Below are 18,637 nucleotides of genomic sequence, written 5' to 3' on the forward strand. Positions count from 1 at the left end.
AAAGGCCATAGCCAAGGCAATTTCAATTCCTAAGCAGGGCCTCTGAGGAGTTTCATTTCAAATGCCCTCCAAGCACAACTCAGTCTGAATTGCATTTGGAAGGAGAAAACGGCATGATTGAGGAAAGGTAAAAAAAAAAAAAAAAAAGGAAAACATTTCAGACTTGCCCACCAGTTAAAATGCAGAAACGACACAGCAACGCGGAAAATATAAAATGCCATGAATACATGATTCGCCCCTCAAGTGTGTACTCTGTAAACTCAATCGTTCCCTTCCATTGAGAACATCGTCCCGCCTCTGGCAGCAGTGACGGGGGACAGTGGGACTGGAACGAGGGATTTTTACCACATCAGCTCCACTTGTTGCATTTTTGTTAAGCAGACATGCCGCTTGCATGCTGCTGCTGATGTTGACACTGATACGAACTGGAATTAAGTCTTTGGGTTTCTCTTTTGTGGAGGAGCTGAGAGGGATTTCACTTGTGTATGTGTATGTGTGTGCATGTGGATAGGGACAGTCGAACACTGGACCGGGATCAGGGGGAAAGCACTAGCCCGGCTCTTTAAAACAATAACACAACCTGCCCACCGACGCCTGCAAAGCTCATTGATTAGGCTTAGCTGCTGGCTTTAGCTTCTTATTAAATGGACGGATATAAGAGTGATGTTGATTTTGTCATCTTGCGTTTGATAAGAGTGCAAATATCATATTCAAGAGCCCAGGGTGTGACTACTTTGGTCACACATGCACTGAAAAATCTATCAAGTACGACTTAATATTTTCACTGGTCACCACTCTGCCTGAAGTATATCTCTTAAACAAGTGAGGCGATTGATCACCATCTCTTGGTGCGTGTTTTGTGATTCAAATGAAGGAAAACATGTGTGTGCACCTTTATTCCTGTTTACGATAACTTACATGATGCTCAGTATGGCTATAAATAAGAGTATTTCAAAGTGCTGCTGTGTTCCTTTAAGGCTCATTCAGACTTTTGTAAGATTTGTCCTTCTTGATATCCACTTAATTCATCAGCATGATATCACTCTGGCTGCCGACCTCAGCCGATACTTAATATCCTCACTTGGTAGCCTTTTGCTTTCTTACTCTTCATTACACCGGCTCAAGGACAGAAGAGTTATTTAACGGCACTGTAATGGAAAACTTCATCATGGGGCACCAGGGAAGCAGATGTCATTACAACTTATTGGGGGACAGTTAAAGCAGATTCCATTTGAAAACCTGATGTTTTTTGGCAGGGCCGTGTTTCTTTATTACAATAAAAGCTCTTTTCTGATTCGCTTCATTGTCCAGGCAACACGTGTCGTTCACTCAGTGGTATTAACTTACCTGTGATGAAAGCCGTCTCTGCAGATGGCGCGAAGCCACAGATCTCTTTTTGCCACTGTCCTTTGCTCTTTGGGGAAATAAACACAATCTTTGCAGTATTTTTAATTGTTTCACTGTGCAAAATGCCTCAAAGCAGCTTTAAGACATTTTGCCGGAATATATTTGTTTTAATTGGTGATTAGTTTGTAAATTCAGTGGTTCATTTTGGTTTATTTCTATGAGCAAAACATTGAAAAAGTCTTGTGTGAATGTGTGAATGTGTGCATGTTTTTCGGAGGACTTTAAAGCTAGTTGGACCATGTTTGCAAGATATAGTAGTCATTGTCTAAGCCATGTTGAGAGCTGCAGAGGAGCTGAGGGACAGGGACTCTGGCGGTGAGAAGCTTCAACGTCGTGCGCCGAACTCCGTGCGGTTTGAAAAGGACTTAGCTGGTTCAGAGGAGAGCGGTGCACAAAAGGCAGTCGGAGAGAGGGAGTGTGTGGAATCAATGGCATTTAATTAAATTGATATGGTGAGCGAACAATGCAGGAGATCAGCGGTGCCGCTCCTCCTGCTGCTCATAAGCCTCCCTTGCCTGCAACACAGGTCAAGAGCAGAGGTTGACTTATGTGGTCTTAATCTATCACAAACACACACCTGAACCCTGTCTCCGTCTTTGTGTGGTTTTTTTTTATGACCTTTTGCTGTAAATGAGCTTAGCACATGGATTTCCAGGCATATACACAGCCGGGGGAAGTGAAGAATGAACAATTTTGGTAATTACATCTATGCTTTGCTCGGTCGCGGTGGCATTCCATGGATGATAGATACTCAGTGTGGCATGATAAGTCCTTTTTCTGTCACGTTGCAACAAATGGCAGACTTAATTTAAGTTCTGAGTGAACGGTCCCTTGTCCATTCCTTCTTACCTTGATGCATTTTATTAAGTGCAAAAGAGATATGTTCTTTTCATGCAAGCTGTCCAACCACCAGCTTTCAGCTTTCATGTTTTCCCCCATTCAGTCTAATATTAGCATGCAGCAGGAAAGAAAAAATTACCACCTGTCACAACAGTCAGCCCGCACAGGAAACGCTATTTATTTATTGTCCCTTTTTTTTTTCTGAAACATTTCTTTTCCCGAGATGAAAAAGAAGAAGGAGGAGGAGGAGGAGGAGGAGGAGGGTGGGGGGGGTTGAGGTGGTGGGCATGGCTCCAGTTTGCCTGCGTGAGTGCGCCAGAGGGAAAAAAAAGCAAACCAAAAGGCATGCCTTTTTAGAGAAAGGTCAGAGTGGGCTTTTCTTGCTCCCGGTGGATTCGCCATCTCACTCAGGGAATAAAGAAAACAAAAAAAAAAAAAAACACTCTTGCTTGGGTGACTCACCAGGCTTTAAAAGGAGATTAAATTCCTGTTTCCTCCCCTCCCTCTCCCCTGTAGGCAAGTAATGGTGCCATCTCCCTGCAGATGACGGGACGCTGTCGTGAATGTCCTGAGGTGAGGCCATCATCTACTGTGGCTGGGGGGAGCTGAAGATACAGTGTATGGGCAATATTTAACCACTGTGTGAGAACCCCGCTGTTTCACTAAAATGCATTCTTAGAAAGCGAGACTGTGATAGCAGCGGGGGAATCTTTTTATCTTTCTTCATTACTTCAGAGAGGGACACATATGGGGAGGCTAAGTGGGGTGACGGCAGACACACAGAAAAGGTAACCATGTAGGGGAGCCAATACATAGAAAACAACGAGTTATCATCACGGCACATCCTTTCCAAAGGTCCAAATCTGATGACCCCCGGGCTCAGTGGCGAGCATCTTTAGACGCTTGAAGCCTCTGAAGATCCCCCTGCAGATTGCTCATTTCATGGCCCATGTGTATGATTTCACCGAGGCCCTCAGGAGCGGACGGCTGTAATGTCAGATGCAGCTGGTTCCTCGGTCCCAACCCAGAGACACACACACTATTAATAGATCCAACATTCGACGCCGCTGGAATCAAAAGCATTAGATCCGCGTCAAGAAAGTGTCAGAGGAGAATTCAAAGCTCTCACCTACTCACAAGTAGCGAATGAGCTTGTGTATCTTTTAGAGGAGGGGAAAAGGAGGAAAGTAAAAAGTATCTCTGAAGTTATTTTGAGCCTGTCTTTGCCTGCTAAGATGAAAAGAAAGTTTAGTTTGCAAGAACGAGCTCAAACACGCAGTAATGAAGTCAATTCATGCTCTGCAACGACACTTTGACATCATTCTAAAATGACGTCTCTTGAATTAAGATCTCAAACAAGCAGACTTAATGATGGGCTGCGGACATGGAAGCACTGCAGCCTGTATCCGGAGATTTTATTGACTTTTTGCACTATTCTTTGAGTGTGGAGAGACTGGAGAGACTTCAAAGACAGGAGGCGAGAGTTAAAGGCTAAAGAGCAGCGTAAGACGTGAGAACCGCATGAGGAGTGAGAGTCGTTACCAGCAAAGTTAAGTGTGAATTCATCCAAGCAACATGTGCAAACACGCTTGGAGAAGATGGTTTGACAAAGCAGGAGAGGAAAGAGGGGAAGAAGAGGGGATGCCAAAGAGCAAAGGCAACATAGCAGATGACAGAGGAAGAAAGTAGAAAGAAGGGATGGGAGGCAAGACTGGAGAGAAGAGCAGAGGCTCAAAGAGAAAGAAGAGATCCTGAGGATGAAGAGGAGAGAAACTAAACCAGCACAGCCAGAGAAAAGGAGAGAAACATGAAATGGATCATTTAGGAAGTTTCCCTTTGCGAGCAGGAACACGTTAACTAGCGTTCATGTGTGTAATGTGAGAAAGACAAACTGCCTGACCTGTACATTATGTTTTATGTCTTTTATTTATGTAAATGTTGTTCTGTAATTAAGACCTTTCTCCCCAAAAACAGCCTTTTTTCCACATACTTAAAGGTCAGTGCCATTATATTTGTTTGTCACAGCCTCGCTGTCGTTTCCTTCATCAGCAGCCGTTTCAAAACCAAAATTGCTCTCTTGATTGTAATTGTCCGTTATGCTCTTTTAACCTCATTCCGACTCTTAGTGGGCAGCTCGTCGTGACAAATCGCAGTGTGAGGTGTTGAGAATCCATCCAAGAGACATCGGAGTCGGTGTGAAAACAATGTCAGCACTCCATGAGATGACTGCAGGATGCTTCTCTTTGAAAAATTATTAGCTTAAAACATGATTCGAACATTTTCTTTTTACCAAATAACGTCTTAAACAGTTTGAATACCAATCAAGGTCAAATTCCTTAATATGTTTCATCCAATCTCATTATGTGTAGCAATATCATATCCTTTTCCACTGGTCGCTAAGATTGGACTTTTGCGTGCAGTTAGAATATGTAAACTCATTTTGTTACTGGACACAGTGTTGGAGGCGGAGCCCTGTTTAGTGGTGTTCTGAAGCACAAAAAAGATCGACTTCCAGACTATGAAATGACCTGGATCGCCGACCGACCTGGCTAACATCCGCTCTGCTGCCCGGCTATCTTGAAGGGGGATAGAATAATTTAATCGTGTGACTCTTTTAGACTTTCCCAATGGTATCGGACCGAAAGGCTCAAATTATGACTGTGAAAGGAGCTATTCTGTGGGGATTGTGACGCTTGAAATAATTCATCCAGCCTATCACAGACGCTTCTTTGACAATGGGTCTACTGTTGTTCTCTCCTCTGTCACAACCGTTTCCGGCGCCTTCGTGACATAAACTGCTACGTCAGTGACATGCAACATAACAGATACATATCACAGATGGCCTGCCTCGCCTGCGGGGAGTGGGAAAGCGGTCAATAGACTAAACACATCTTTGACACTCATCTTACACAAATTTTAATCCACCCTAGTAAAGGTGCATCATAACTGCTTGGTAAATACATTTTAACTGATTATGGGCCTTGTGGTTTCTTTACGGGTATTTTACATCCTTATAACAAGAATAAGAGGCTACAGTCATGCTACTGGCTCTGTGAGGCTGTTTTTATACATAGCAGCGATGTTAACATGCTGATGTAGCTGGTATAATGATAATTCCACTTCCACCATTTGAGTTGTCGGGTGTTAGCATGCTAGAAATAGCTAATTAACACTAGACACAAAGTACAGCTGATACGGATGGGAGTATCACCATGGCAACCCGGATGCGAGAGGACGCTGGCGTGAATATCGCCACTTCTCGATCCGTGACAAAACGGCTTTTTTCTGTTAAAAGAAGAAAGCCAAGGTGTCTTTACAAGCTCTAAGGCTGTGCTACTACCTTCGAAGCCTGCACACCTGAAGAACTGGTTCCGTGGACTCACTTTCTCCGCTGATCAGCTGTTAGCCTCACCGATCAGCTGTTAGCATAACAACGCTAACTTATTAACAGACATACTCGATGTTCTGTGGGCTGTCCATTGCTGCTCCGCTGGTCCTCCCTCCACCACAACCTTGGGGTTATTCACCACCTGGCTCCGTTGTTGCTCTCCTCTGCTGCTGTGGTTTCTCCCGGCTCGCGGCAATGTTGGATGGTTCCTGCTCCGCCGTTACTGGTGGGGTCTGCGGGTGTTCAGCGCGGGAGCTCCTGGACTTCTGCTGTCGCTTCGCCCCGGTCTCCGTCGCAGGGACTGGATCTCTGGGTCTCCTGTGTCGCCCCCCGCTGTGTGCACGGAGCCTCCGGATGCAAGTTCACATCTAGACGAAGGATGCTGTTCCCTGCGGTGCAGACGGCGGTATTGACGACTGTGCGGCTGTTCCCTCCTTACTGACTGACAGGCACTCCATTTATTCTTTGTTTTGTTTGTTTTCATACATGTTTGTTCCACTTTGTTAAGTGTCCTTGGGTACCCTGAAAGGCGCTATATAAATTAAATCTATCATTATTATTATTATTATTATCATCAGCCTACGTTTTGCATTTCCAGTCAACACATCAACATTCATGGGAACAAAGGTATCACAATTCTCAATGAACATTTGTGCAAAATCAGAGTTGTCAAGAAGTTTTGCCCTAAATCACAAATGTACACCTCATGGTGTCACTTGAGGGAACATCAGAGGATCACAAAATTCAGTATGATTCATTCATCTGTCCAAAATTTCATGACAGTCAATGAAAGGTATGTTTTGATGATTCTAAAATCTTGAACGTTCGAAATGGCTGTCGTTCGTCTTTAACAGGCATTTCAGAAGTTAAGATTTCAATTCCATATCGCTGCAAAAGTGACAGTAAAAATGAATGAAACAGCCGAGGTCTCAGCACGTCTCTACATAACTCATCTGCCTGCATGCGTAACAACCCAGGGACTCCACATATCCAGAGCCTCCCTCCATTATCTCTTGTCTTCCTTGTCTTGTTTCTTGTGTAACTCAATTAACGTTGTCCTGGTGCCCCTCGCAATCACTTTGTTATGGCTGTATCTGATGAGGAGTTAGTGCTTTGTAAATCGCTTAATCAGCAGTTTATGTTGTTTACATGCTGTCTAACAACCTAAACAATTATTTGACTAACTGTCGAGCAATTGACAGGAAAAGCCCTGAGAGCCTGACTTGCTCCAGTCTTGTAAATGCATTTTGATATGTTAGATTGTAACAGAAAAAAATGACAACAATAATTCTTCTTATTTTATGTCCTCATGTACTTCGTCAGCGGCCTTAATTATTATGCTTCATGGCCCAATCTGTTGGGTACTTTTTTGAGAGTGTACCAAGTGACCCGTGCAGTACAGGTAAACTTTCAGAGCAGTGCTCGGATGGATCAGGCGGACCGTAAATTCATTTCCGCCCCTACTTCTTCCTCAGAGGGAGGAATCGAACAGACCATGTAATCTCAGCATATGCTTCATTTTACCATTAACTGTAATTGGCTCCTCATCCCATTCTGAGCAGCTTGTGGTGACAAACATTTTTCTGCCGGGAGCTAAGCCGACAGATGCTCTCGGTCTCCCTTTCTCCCACTGCATCTGCCGATCTCTACTGTCTGTGATGCCTGTCTGTCTGTCTCGTCTCGTGCTAAGCTAATCATTCGTCAGAGCATGATGACAGCGATTGTGGCCGATTAAAAACCGTGTTGGAACCAGTGATGATGATCGGGTCTACGAGGCGAACCATTTGTCAGTCTGAGGAGAGAGTTGGATTTGAATTTTAACTCGACGCTTGCTGTTTTGTGTTGGGTAGCGGCGCTGATACAGTATGCCCTTTGGTCCCTGCTACAGTCGGAGCTCATTGCTCTGTGAAGAAATGCATTAATATTCATTCTCTATTAATATTAATAGGAACAACTCAAACTAATGCCAGGCGGGCTGTGCATATTCTAGTACAGTAGGTGAAAAGCATCATGTCTGTCTGAGGTATTGTATTATTAAAAACACTCTTTATCTGCAACGTAACTTGTACACACAGCCTATTTGCAGCGGTGAAAGTGTTTTGTTGGACACAAAATGTCACCCGGATTATATTGCTTTAATCACTATAACAAGGAAACGTTAATATTGATCAGATCTCACAATTCACTGCCAACATAAAATGTTTATACTTGAACATTTCAGTTCTCTTGCCTAAAATATTAACTCTGAAGCGTTATTGCCATTTCTATACTAATGTTTTCATACCTTTAAGCATCTGCTAATGGATGAGAGGCCGACTAACAAATTTAACTAACATTACAGACTTAAATGTTTACATCCGGCTCAGGATTTCTGGAAACTGAGATCGCAGTTGAGTTTTTCAAATGTATTTTTTATTGCTGGCACTTCGAGCACCATAAGCTGAGTGCCATGTAGTTCCCATTTATTAGAGAGAAGGCAGATCTCTATTGCACATACCTCCAACACTCGGCAACTCACACCAAATTAATCTAGATGGATAAACAGCACTATAGGTGAGAGAGCCAATATGGATCTTTTAATTGGGGGTGAACTGTCCCTTTGAATTTAGGAAAAGCTCATGGTCCTTGCTTTGACGTTGTTGATATATAATGAAAACAATCTTGACACCACTAACTGGTACCATGTCCTTTCATTTGATACGAAGCAAAATCAAGCAGCTGGCGAGTATCTCTGTTTCCAGCTAAGCTAAACAGATGCTGCCAGTAGCTTCATTACATTATGTACAAACATGAGAGTGGTATCAATCTTCTCATCTAACAGAAAACATGCAGTTTACAGTAAATGTATTTTATAGGAGACAGGGTTCCTGCACTTACACATGCGAACTATATATAGTTAATCCGTTTAAATGGTGGTCCTTTCTTTCACACTTAACTCACACAAATACATTTATTTCCACAAATATACCCCTCATTTGCATGCATTCATGTTTTATTCTCACATCTCCAGCTGTTAGCTGTCAATTCCTTTGTGTGTGTGTGTGTGTGTGTGTGTCAGCTCTGAAGTTGAACAGTGACACAGGGAGTCTGGGTTGCAGATCAGACAATAAGCGTGATCACACTGTTTCAAGAAATAATGGAACAAAACCGAGCCCCCCTTGTGGAGCACATACTCACTCGAGGTCTCACTGACGGTTTCTGCTCCCCAGCTAAATGCTCACACAATTGATGAGTCAGCCGCGAAGCAGAAATAGGGCATTTTTCACGTCTTCTGTTTTTTTTGTTCTCGCTCCCTCTTTGTGTCACACATCTTGGATACACGCGATGCACGTTGAAAGCGAGACACAATCTGAGCCACTGTGAGAAAGGAGAGGCTTTACTAACCCTGATACACGTTTCACTGTGTAGATGCATTTAGTCATTTCAACCTTGTTTTATAGCTTCATTGGTGTTGGTAATCAGGTCCCTACAATTCGCAGCTGTAAATGGAGGGTAATTTAGCTGGGATAAAATGCTATTGTGTTGAGCAGATGGAGGCGCTGATGAAGAGAGGAATAAAAACTGTAGTCTGTATATGCTCATGTCTGGCTGACTATAAAAATATAAAATATATACATATAAAAATGAAGCAGCAAGTTGAAGAAAGGATTTTCTCACTGAGGACGTTAAGAATACAGTATATCTCTGCTAAGAGGTGATTTTCAGAAAAAACAATACTGATAATCTAATATGCTTTGGCTAATCTATCCGGTGATGTTTAGTGAGAGGATGCTGAGTTCTGTTCTATCTCCTCTTGTCTGGCACCAGGTCTGGTGCTTGTTCTGGCAATGCTCCTGCATTCTCTGCTGGGCCCCTGCCAACCTGAGCGTGAAAACCTCCTTCTGCCTGCAGAACAGCTCCTGTGCTAACACTTCCCCAATAGTCCTAGCTTCACGGCTAACCGCAGCTGTGTCCCAAGGATATTATATGAAAATCTGGATACAGCATTTTTATAAAAGAGGCTCACTGACACATGAAGACAAAAAGCTCAACTTCCCGACAATAAAAAATTACCCAGATTTTTCGCATTGTGGGGTCCATAGAGCATGTGCACTAGAGACTTCTGCAGATTAGGCCAGCTAACTTCCGGTTCAGCTCCAGGCTAATTTGAATAGTGATACAATGATTTAATCTTGCGACTCTTCTAGACTTTCCAGATTATATTAGACCAATTGGCTCCAATTATGATTGTCAAAAAATCATGACACGATGCTTGTGAAGCCTAAAAAAAATCCATCCTCTGTTTAACAGCTGCTTGTTTCACAATATAAGCTTATGAGAAAAAGTCTTTTTGGGCCCCAGTGTATCACGTGATGTGGCAATTACATGTTTTGGCCACTATGAAAGTTTCCAGAGACTACCGTTCGTCCTGGGGGCTTGGTGTGTAAACACTAACACTTCCCTGCTAGTCTGGCTAGCTGCACGGCTATCTGAGCTAAGTAGCTAATGGCAGCTATGGGCATGAATGTACCAATGATATCTTGTGCATATTATGTGCCAGCGTTTACCATGGTAACAGAATTATTTATTTTATATAGTGTTAGCAGCAGTTAGGTGATGTCTCACAATACATAATTATCATAATACCTAACCCTACCTCCGCTAATGGAATCTTAACAAAGAAACTGCCAGAATTCAAAGTAATTGAAACATACAAGAGACTGTGCAAATACTTACCGTCCTGCAACCAATTATTTAGCAGCCATTCTCGTGGCTCTGTGAGGCTTAACCTGATGATGGTGCCAGAGGAAAAAGTTATTACGAGGGTGACATGAAGTTGTGCACCAAATTTAATGACAATCCATCCAACAGTGATGGTGACATTTCACTCAAAACCACAAATGAAAAAAAAAACCCACGGCGGCGCCAGGAACATTCAGGGTACCCGTCCAATAGTTTTGGAGATTTTTCATTCTGGACCAAAGTGTTGTCCAAACGTGCGGGCGGTGGAAGACATTGCCATCCCTCGAACAACTTGGAATTCGTTTTTTTCTGTCTGTCCCAGAACCCTGTCACGGCACATACTTTCTTATTAACATAATGTAACCATGCAAATTTAATGAAACACTAATGTAAGGTAAGTTTAACGGGCTGTTATGTGAAACAGGTGAACATTAATGCTTGATTTTGTGAGTGTAATGGTCATGATGATGATGATGATGATGATAATGATGGCGATGATAATGATGATGATGATGAAAAAGCCTAAGGTTAGCAGATAAAAGTCTATTTTCTATATCTCTACACATTCTATTTTCCTTTCTTTTAACTTTCTAATTTCTTTCTTTTTCTCTTCATTCTGTATCACTTAGTTTTTCTAATGCAATTATCAAAGGGAAAAAAATAGACACACATTACTGTAGCCATCAATCATCTTGGACAGATAGAGCTAATTGCATTAAGGGTTCACAGGCTTCATTTTCCGAGAGAGTGGCATCATTTTGATTTTTCCATTAGGGTCACCTTTCCCACATAACCTAGCTAATATTGATGGGACTCTGGCATCAAATATCAGCTGAAGGGGAGAGAGAAAGAGCCAAATGTCCCAAGAGGGAGACGCCTAAACGTGTCAATTTTTATGTTATAAAAGGATGAATTATACATTTAGCCTCAAATATAGCTGGAAATTTACATTTAACTGTTGCAGCTTTTCGACATAAAGAGAGCATGAATGTTGCACCACTGTAATTAGTAGATGTTTCAGCTATTCAGACGTCTGTCTTCTTTTCTTCTGTCTCTCCCTCACTCTTTCTATACGGTGGTTCTTTCACAGTGTCTTTCTCCCCTTACGCCCACATTGCCCTTCTTCCCTTTCATCTTACAACCTGTCATCTGTGCCATCCCTAATTACAGCAGTTAATTACACAGTATTTCCAGAGACCAAATGGATTTGATCTGCATTGACCTCGCATTATTTGCATCAAAAGACACAAGGGGGGAATTCTGTTTTTCTGCGCCACCCATTTGCAGCTTTTTCCGCCTTTCTCTGCTGCTTTGGAGATTCATCTGTTTTCTCATGCTTTTAAACTTGTTAACGTGACACCGCACACAGCGCAGTGAACAGACACTTACATATACATACATAATGCAGCTGGGGTACAAATATAGCCACGGCTATATGCCATATTCACTCGCAGTCGAGCGTAATGCGGGCTGACGTGATTTGCTGCTATCTACATGCATCAGAGGGGCTCACGTGAGGCGGCGGCATCAATGCAGATACAATCAGCCAACAACTAGATAAAGAGGCTCTCTGTGTAACATCTCTGCATACAGACTGCGCTGTATTCATCAAACTGACTAGCATGCACTCAGGAGCAAGACATGCAGCTACAAAACAGACGCACACGTCCTCTGCCTCTGTGTGTGTAGTATTCTCGTACAGCACACATACCATAAGCAGTCGCCTCCCAACAATAGACAGAGTCCTTTTATTTCGTGCTAATGCTAATGTCTTGCTTTGACTGACTCGCTTCTGCTTTTCCTGATTTTTCTGCTTCACAATAAAAGTATTTAGATAACTTAATGATGGAGGACCTTATTGTGAAGAATTGATGAAATTGATGAACAATTCTAGTTGATGAAAGGTGTCACCCAATTAGCAGAACTTTTTTAGCAGCTATTCTGCGAAAGGTCTGAAGGGAGAAGAAGTATTCACAGCCTGTCCTTTGACAAATACTCAAGACAACTGCAAAAGTAGTTAGTGGCACACATTCAAGCAAGTAGCTCGAATTAAAACTTGTGAATTCTGACATGTTATTTTTTTTTTTCAGTTTTATTTTTTAGGTTAGCATGTTGCTCAGCCAATGTGGTTACTGCAAATCTGGGGCGATCTTGGATTGATGTTGGATTATTGTGAAAATGTGCAAAAGTTAAACTTTTTGATTGTACTTTCCACAAATTACCTCTCTGCCCTCTATTACCCAATAAACGATGAAAGACTGACTGACAAAGAAATTCATCAAGAAAGTTGGCAAAGGGATAAAGCTATATCGTCTGCATGGTAATGTCGTGGCCCTTTGACCCTGCCTTTGTTGTTTACAACAAAAGTGAGGGCTTGTAGAGTATGAATAAAATTACTGGCATAATTGATGAGAAGTTAGTTCTAATGCATGTATAATGAGGCAGTGGGAGGGATCTTAACTCAGGTTTTTACCAAACCTTTTAGAGAAACCTATGTGACCAGATTCGCCTCATTGCGATGTTAATGTGCAATAAGTAGCTCATGTTTGTATAATGAAGCAAAGGATGACACCAAATTAGAAAACTTCCAAAAAGAATGAAGTGGCACTTCCTTTCACTTTAATTCTCTAATCTTGTTGTTGGCAATAACACTTAATGCTTCAATAAGTCTTCATCAGAGTCAGGAAGTCACCGCATCATCTGTCTCTCCACGTTGACTGGACAATTAAACTTCCATCTGATTAAAGCTCAGGAAAGCTCTGCTCGTTACTCTGAAAAGGTAGCTCATTAAGCACACTGTCATTATATTCCTCTCACTAAAAAAGGAGTTCAGCTCATGTGTAAAGGCTCAGCATGAAAGGACTTCACTCAGAGTTGTTTACAAGTATTGATTTTGCAAAGTGACTTGAAATGTGGCATTGGTTGTCGCGTTTATTCAAAGTGCCATTTAACCACTTATACAGCTCATTTCTTGCACTATTTGAACACTGTTCCTTTTCCGAAATGTAATAATTTATTAAAACAATCACAAATAACAAACTGGACTAACTGGAATCTGATGACAGCCCATGAAGCGATTCAGGGGTCATCAAAGTTGAAAGGAGTGCAAGAATGTGTGTACACAATAACTTGGTTACATATTCAACAGTTGTGGAGATATCTCTGTCTGGAGCAAAGCAATGAACCCACTGACCAACACTGCCTTGCGCTTTTGCTAGCATAGCTAAAAGCTTTCTCAGAAAAAGTACAAAGTGCATGATATAGAGGCCTGTTAGAGGCTGATCACGTTCACCCCTTTCATCCCCTTTAAAACACTGCACTCTCTCTATCATGACCCACTGACAGCTTAGGAGTTTTCTGCAAATGTACTATATCCCCCCCTATCTGTATGTTGGCGGGTTTGTCAGCAGGATTGCACAAAAACTACCAGGCAGATTTCCACTGAACTTGGATTGAGGATCTCTGCCCTTTTTTGGTGCAGATATTTGTACATTTTACATGGAACAGAGTGAACTATTTGCAACGCATCCATCTGGGACATACCTGTTGATTTACCCTGGAACTGAAACGTTGTAGAATAATTAATCAAAATGCATTTTATTTTTTTGTTGATTGTTGTGTAACAGCCGGGTGCTTGTTTATTTATCTCATTAACCTTAATCTTATTAATCTAATTCATCTTTATTCAGCCTTATTGGCATTCATAAGTAATCTGAATACTAATTATCCCCCTGTGTAATCACATGTAAATCACATAAATAAAAATGCTACCTTGTGGGATTTTAGACAAATGTTATGGGTCTTTTTTCTCTAGTCACTGAAATCAAGTATCACGGAAAAGTGAGCTCAGCTGTGTGTAGCTCGCAGGCCGTGAAGACTCACTCTCTCTTGGCACTAAGATTGACACGGCCACGCCCTCTAACCACAGCTCTTCTCCCATTGTGGCGCACGGCGAGTCCCTGAGATACCCAACCGGTGCAGACGAGGGAATAACGTCAATGTCCCCCAGGAAAATCCCAGCCCACTGGTGTGGCACTCTTTGTTCCTTCGCCGCTCTCCTCTCTCCGCCTGCTGTTTGTACTGACTGCATGTTGGTCGCGCCATGTCTGTCTTGTCCAAGTGTTTACACTGGCATATGATCTGCGTTCAGTGATACTGTCAGTGTTCCTCTCTGCTTCCTGACACCCATGTAAGAGGCTGTGACTGGCTAATGGGTTTTGACAGGGCAGAAAATTGATCAAGTGGCAGATCAAAAAGCTCAGAGCTAGAGGGCTGTTAAGTGACAATATTGGGTGATAGCGAGTGCGCTACATCAAATTAGAGTTCTTGTACCGAGACCGAGGCACAGTGTGGTGCAACACTATCAAAAACACATCAGTAGAGCCATGTCCAAAATGTAATACGTGTGGCAAGCGGACAGGAGCTGGGTTTAGGAGAGTCATACAGCTTCCAGAGGGCAGTCGCGTGTAGCTGACCATTATGCTCTGACCTCCACGTGAAGCCAAAAAACCCTTTATGTGGTGATGATAAATTGTGGTCTTGTGAATAATGGATGCACGGAGCACGTGCACAAGATGTGACAGCTGATATATGTTCAAGGGCGAGGGATCATGTTGGGCTTCAAATACGACCACCTTACCTTTTTTCCTCCTCTTTACAACCGGTGTGCTTTAGTTGGGTGATACCCTGCCAGGAGAGATACGGTCGAGTGTGTTAGGAAATAGCCCCTTTTTCACGGGAGACATTTTCACTTGTCAACGCAGGAAAAGCACAGGTGTGACCAATAACGTTAACGAGGGCTCTATTCCATTAAGTCTCCTAGTAAGCCGTAAGCCAGGTCAGTGACTGAGCATGCAAAAGCCTGGTTACTAGCTCACCTAAATGTAATGCAGACATAAGGGTTAGGCAGTAACAGATGCATGTAGTCTGGATCACATAATCAGATTACAAAATGTCTAACTATAAAGCATTAATCTATGTCTGTATGTGTCTCACCTATTTGATCAATTTGGTGCAATTTGGACACACAACATGTTGAATATTAACACTTTTTGAATAAACAGCAAACACGGCTCTGTGCAGCAATGAGGCGTGGCTTCAGCGCTCGGGTATCATGGCTCTGCGGACTGATGCTGTGGTCTCAAAAGGGGAAGCAGATGTAAACAAACTGGAGTTTAGCATGGTGCAAAAACTTGCCGGATGACTGGGGCAACACGGTCAACAGGTTTTCTATTCTTCCGTGAGAACTGGAGGAGAGTGTTGGTCTCTGTCAACAGTAGTATGCTAGCTAACGTTAGCATTGAGAGCTGAAATGTTACCGTCACCTCTCTCATTGGTTGATGTGATCTGGCTCGGAAAATATTTTGGCGTCCCTGATGAGTCTGTGAGCAATAAAGGAGGCTCAAGTCTGGATCTATAAACGCCTCACATTACCAATTATTCTGGGCCAAACAGCATGTTGTGAACGGGGCACCGCACTAGTGTAACTGATTACACAAATTGCCATGTCATTTTTATTCAATAACTGACCCAACCCTGGCCATCTGCTATTCATAACCAGCTCCCCAAAGTCAGTACATTTAAACTCGTTGTTTGGAATTATGTCTTAAGACTGGATTTGTACAGCATGTCCTGAGAATTGCAGGGAGAATTCACAAGGTGTCGACATCCACTTCTTCATCACATTTGGATGAGTAGAACATATTCAGAGTTTATTAGCGATGACAATATCACGTACCATTTCATGCAGGATATCATCGGTTATATTTCCTTTATAACTTACTGTATGGTTGTCTCATCACACTGCTCCGTCTTTATTGTTTGGGTATCTGTCGTGGGTATGTTGGCCTCGCTGCTTTGATAGATATTGATCTGAGATAACACACAACAGTTTCATGGATCAACTTAAGCCTCAAGGATTACAAGCAACATGCTCTGTATGTGTTTTTTGTTTTATACGGACATAAAATTAACTTACACATCCCTGCTTGTTTATCACCATGAATGTGTGTGTGCGCTCGCCCCAAGCACGCTCGTGTGTCTACTTGTGTATCACATTTCTGAAGTCTTTATTCCCCTCTCTTCCTCTGCAGTGTTTTCTCTTCCTGCAGCACAAGTACACACACTGCACTTAGGGAAGTGTTTACTCTTTCATTATTTAATCTTTCCCTAATTTGTAGTCCTCGCATTTATTTCCAGAGGGATCTACTAAATTGAAGCTTGGTTTCATTTTCTCGCTCTCACATTCTGTAGAGTAACATCGGGCTGCACTATCCTGGACAAAAAACAACAACTGAAAAAAACACTGTTAACTATCCAAAGCCTGTTCTTTTACAGATTTACTCCTGCCCTTTCACATTTTCTCACATGGCATGTTGTCATTTGTTGATGCAGCTTTGGGCACAAATTAGCTGCGCTTGCTCTGATTCATCAGATCTGCCTGCTAATGCAAGTGTGGCAGAATCGTCATGTAATGAGACTGCTGAGAGGTATGAATCAAAATCACAACTGTAATGCGATTAATTCTGCAGGCCTAAAGCGGCATGTTACATGGAGGAACAGAACTGTAGTGTTGATCCTCTTCCAACAGAGACCAGCAGCCCTCTTCACCTGCGAGTAATAAAGCGGTCAGACTAGCAGTCTCCGACACTTGAACAGAACAGGTCGCTGGTTCGAATCCAGGCTCACCCTAGCTGCATGTCGAAGTGTCCTTGGGCAATATACTAAACCCCAAACTGCTCCTGATGTGCTGGTCGGTACCTGGCATGGCAGCCAGCGGCATCAGTGTATGAATGTATGAATTACTGTAAGTTGCTTTGGACAAAAGCGTCTGCTAGATGCCATAAACATGTAAATGTAGGAAAATGAGTAAACCAAGGATTTTGTCATTATGCCAAGTCAAAAGTCTTTTGCAACAGACTCAACAGAATCTTTGGAAATGTAGCAAAGGGTATGAAAGGATATCCTGTAATTTTCAAGTAGCTGTTCAAGAAAAGTTCCACAATCTAGAAATGTCTTAAAAAGTAAGGCCCACCCACAAATCTGGCTGAAATTTGATCGATCCAATTGATTGGATGGTGATGGTGAGCCACTCCTGGGCTTACTGCCATTGGGGATTTTTCTTCTTCTTCTTTTTTTTAAATTAGCCAGGGCTGTACTACTGCATTCATATACTTGGAAGATTTGCCTTTCAGGACTTTCAATGTGACAGCTTAACCACGTCGAATTGAAATTGTTTTTCTAAGGCTCAACAAACCAACATTAACAACATACATGCACGTTTGAAGAATGATGGCAACAATATGTCCGTGTATGTGAGCGTGTATATGTAGCATATTCATGCATACATAAACACGTACCCGGCTTATGAATTTGGCTCAAGATACCTTTTTCGAGCTGATGAAGCAGCACGTCGCCAGAGAAACAGGACAAACAGCGTGATGGAGCAAATTAAGACAGACCTTGACAAACCCTAACAAGCTCTTGGCTTAGCCCCCCCCCCCCCCCCCACTGCAGAGCTCGTTAAACCTCACATGTGTGGGCAAGTAGCCCGCTAATGAGCCAGATCTACAGTATGTAATCAATTAATCTCTTTGACAAGCGTTCAGAAAAAAAGGAGACAAGGCTTTTGAAAGAGTCTGAAACCGAAAATGAGGGCAAGGGCTTGACTGGTTTGTTGTTCGTGTTTTTTCCCTCGGGCAGTTAAACAGAACACTGGGCTCCTTTTGCAATAAATGATTTTACATAAGGAGGACAAGTCGCATGTTTAGTATCACGAGTATATTGTAACGTAACATCTGTCATATCAGTACAACACAAATCATAGTAAATGGAAGCAAATCGGCAGTAGTTTTGGCCCGATTAGTTTGACTTTGTTTTGCTGACATCTCTACCTTCATCTTCCACGTTTTTTCCAGAAACAGAAATAATCTCTTGTGAGCAGATTTATACAGAAACCGTTTCCAGTGGTGACACCTCCTGTGATCCAAGGTCTCTGTCCAGTTAAACTCTATGATAACTGAGCCATTAGCTAATTAGCTAGCTGCCACTGCACTGGTTGCCCTGGTGATAGGCACACCTTTTAAAAGGAGCTATAGGACTTTCAATTGGCTTTACTATCTCCTTTCTCCCCTGCACTCTCTTCCTTTGTCCCGTCTCCTCTCCTCAACAGGCTTTTAAGTGATACTAAACACTGGCACAGATTAGTCCGAGCTGTTCTTATGCAGAGAGAGGGAGCTGCTTTACGGCACATAAGCAATGAGCGTTGTCCGTCGTTACCCA

The 18,637-nt window shown here is 42.5% G+C and overlaps 1 protein-coding gene across 3 annotated transcripts in view; it reads left to right on the forward strand.

Annotated features, from left to right (window-relative positions):
- Positions 1-18,637, forward strand: part of sphkap (SPHK1 interactor, AKAP domain containing) — a 119,781-nt gene that overhangs the window by 19,961 nt on the left and 81,183 nt on the right. For 2 of the 3 annotated variants that reach the window (XM_030395921.1, XM_030395949.1), the window contains exon 2: positions 2,764-2,820. The exons of the other annotated variant lie outside the window; for it this stretch is intronic. The gene's annotated coding sequence lies outside the window, so the exon portion shown is untranslated. The remainder of the gene's footprint in view (positions 1-2,763; positions 2,821-18,637) is intronic. 3 annotated transcript variants of the gene reach the window in all.

Source organism: Sparus aurata, chromosome 2 (genome assembly GCF_900880675.1).
Source record: "Sparus aurata chromosome 2, fSpaAur1.1, whole genome shotgun sequence".
NCBI classification, from domain to species: domain Eukaryota; kingdom Metazoa; phylum Chordata; class Actinopteri; order Spariformes; family Sparidae; genus Sparus; species Sparus aurata.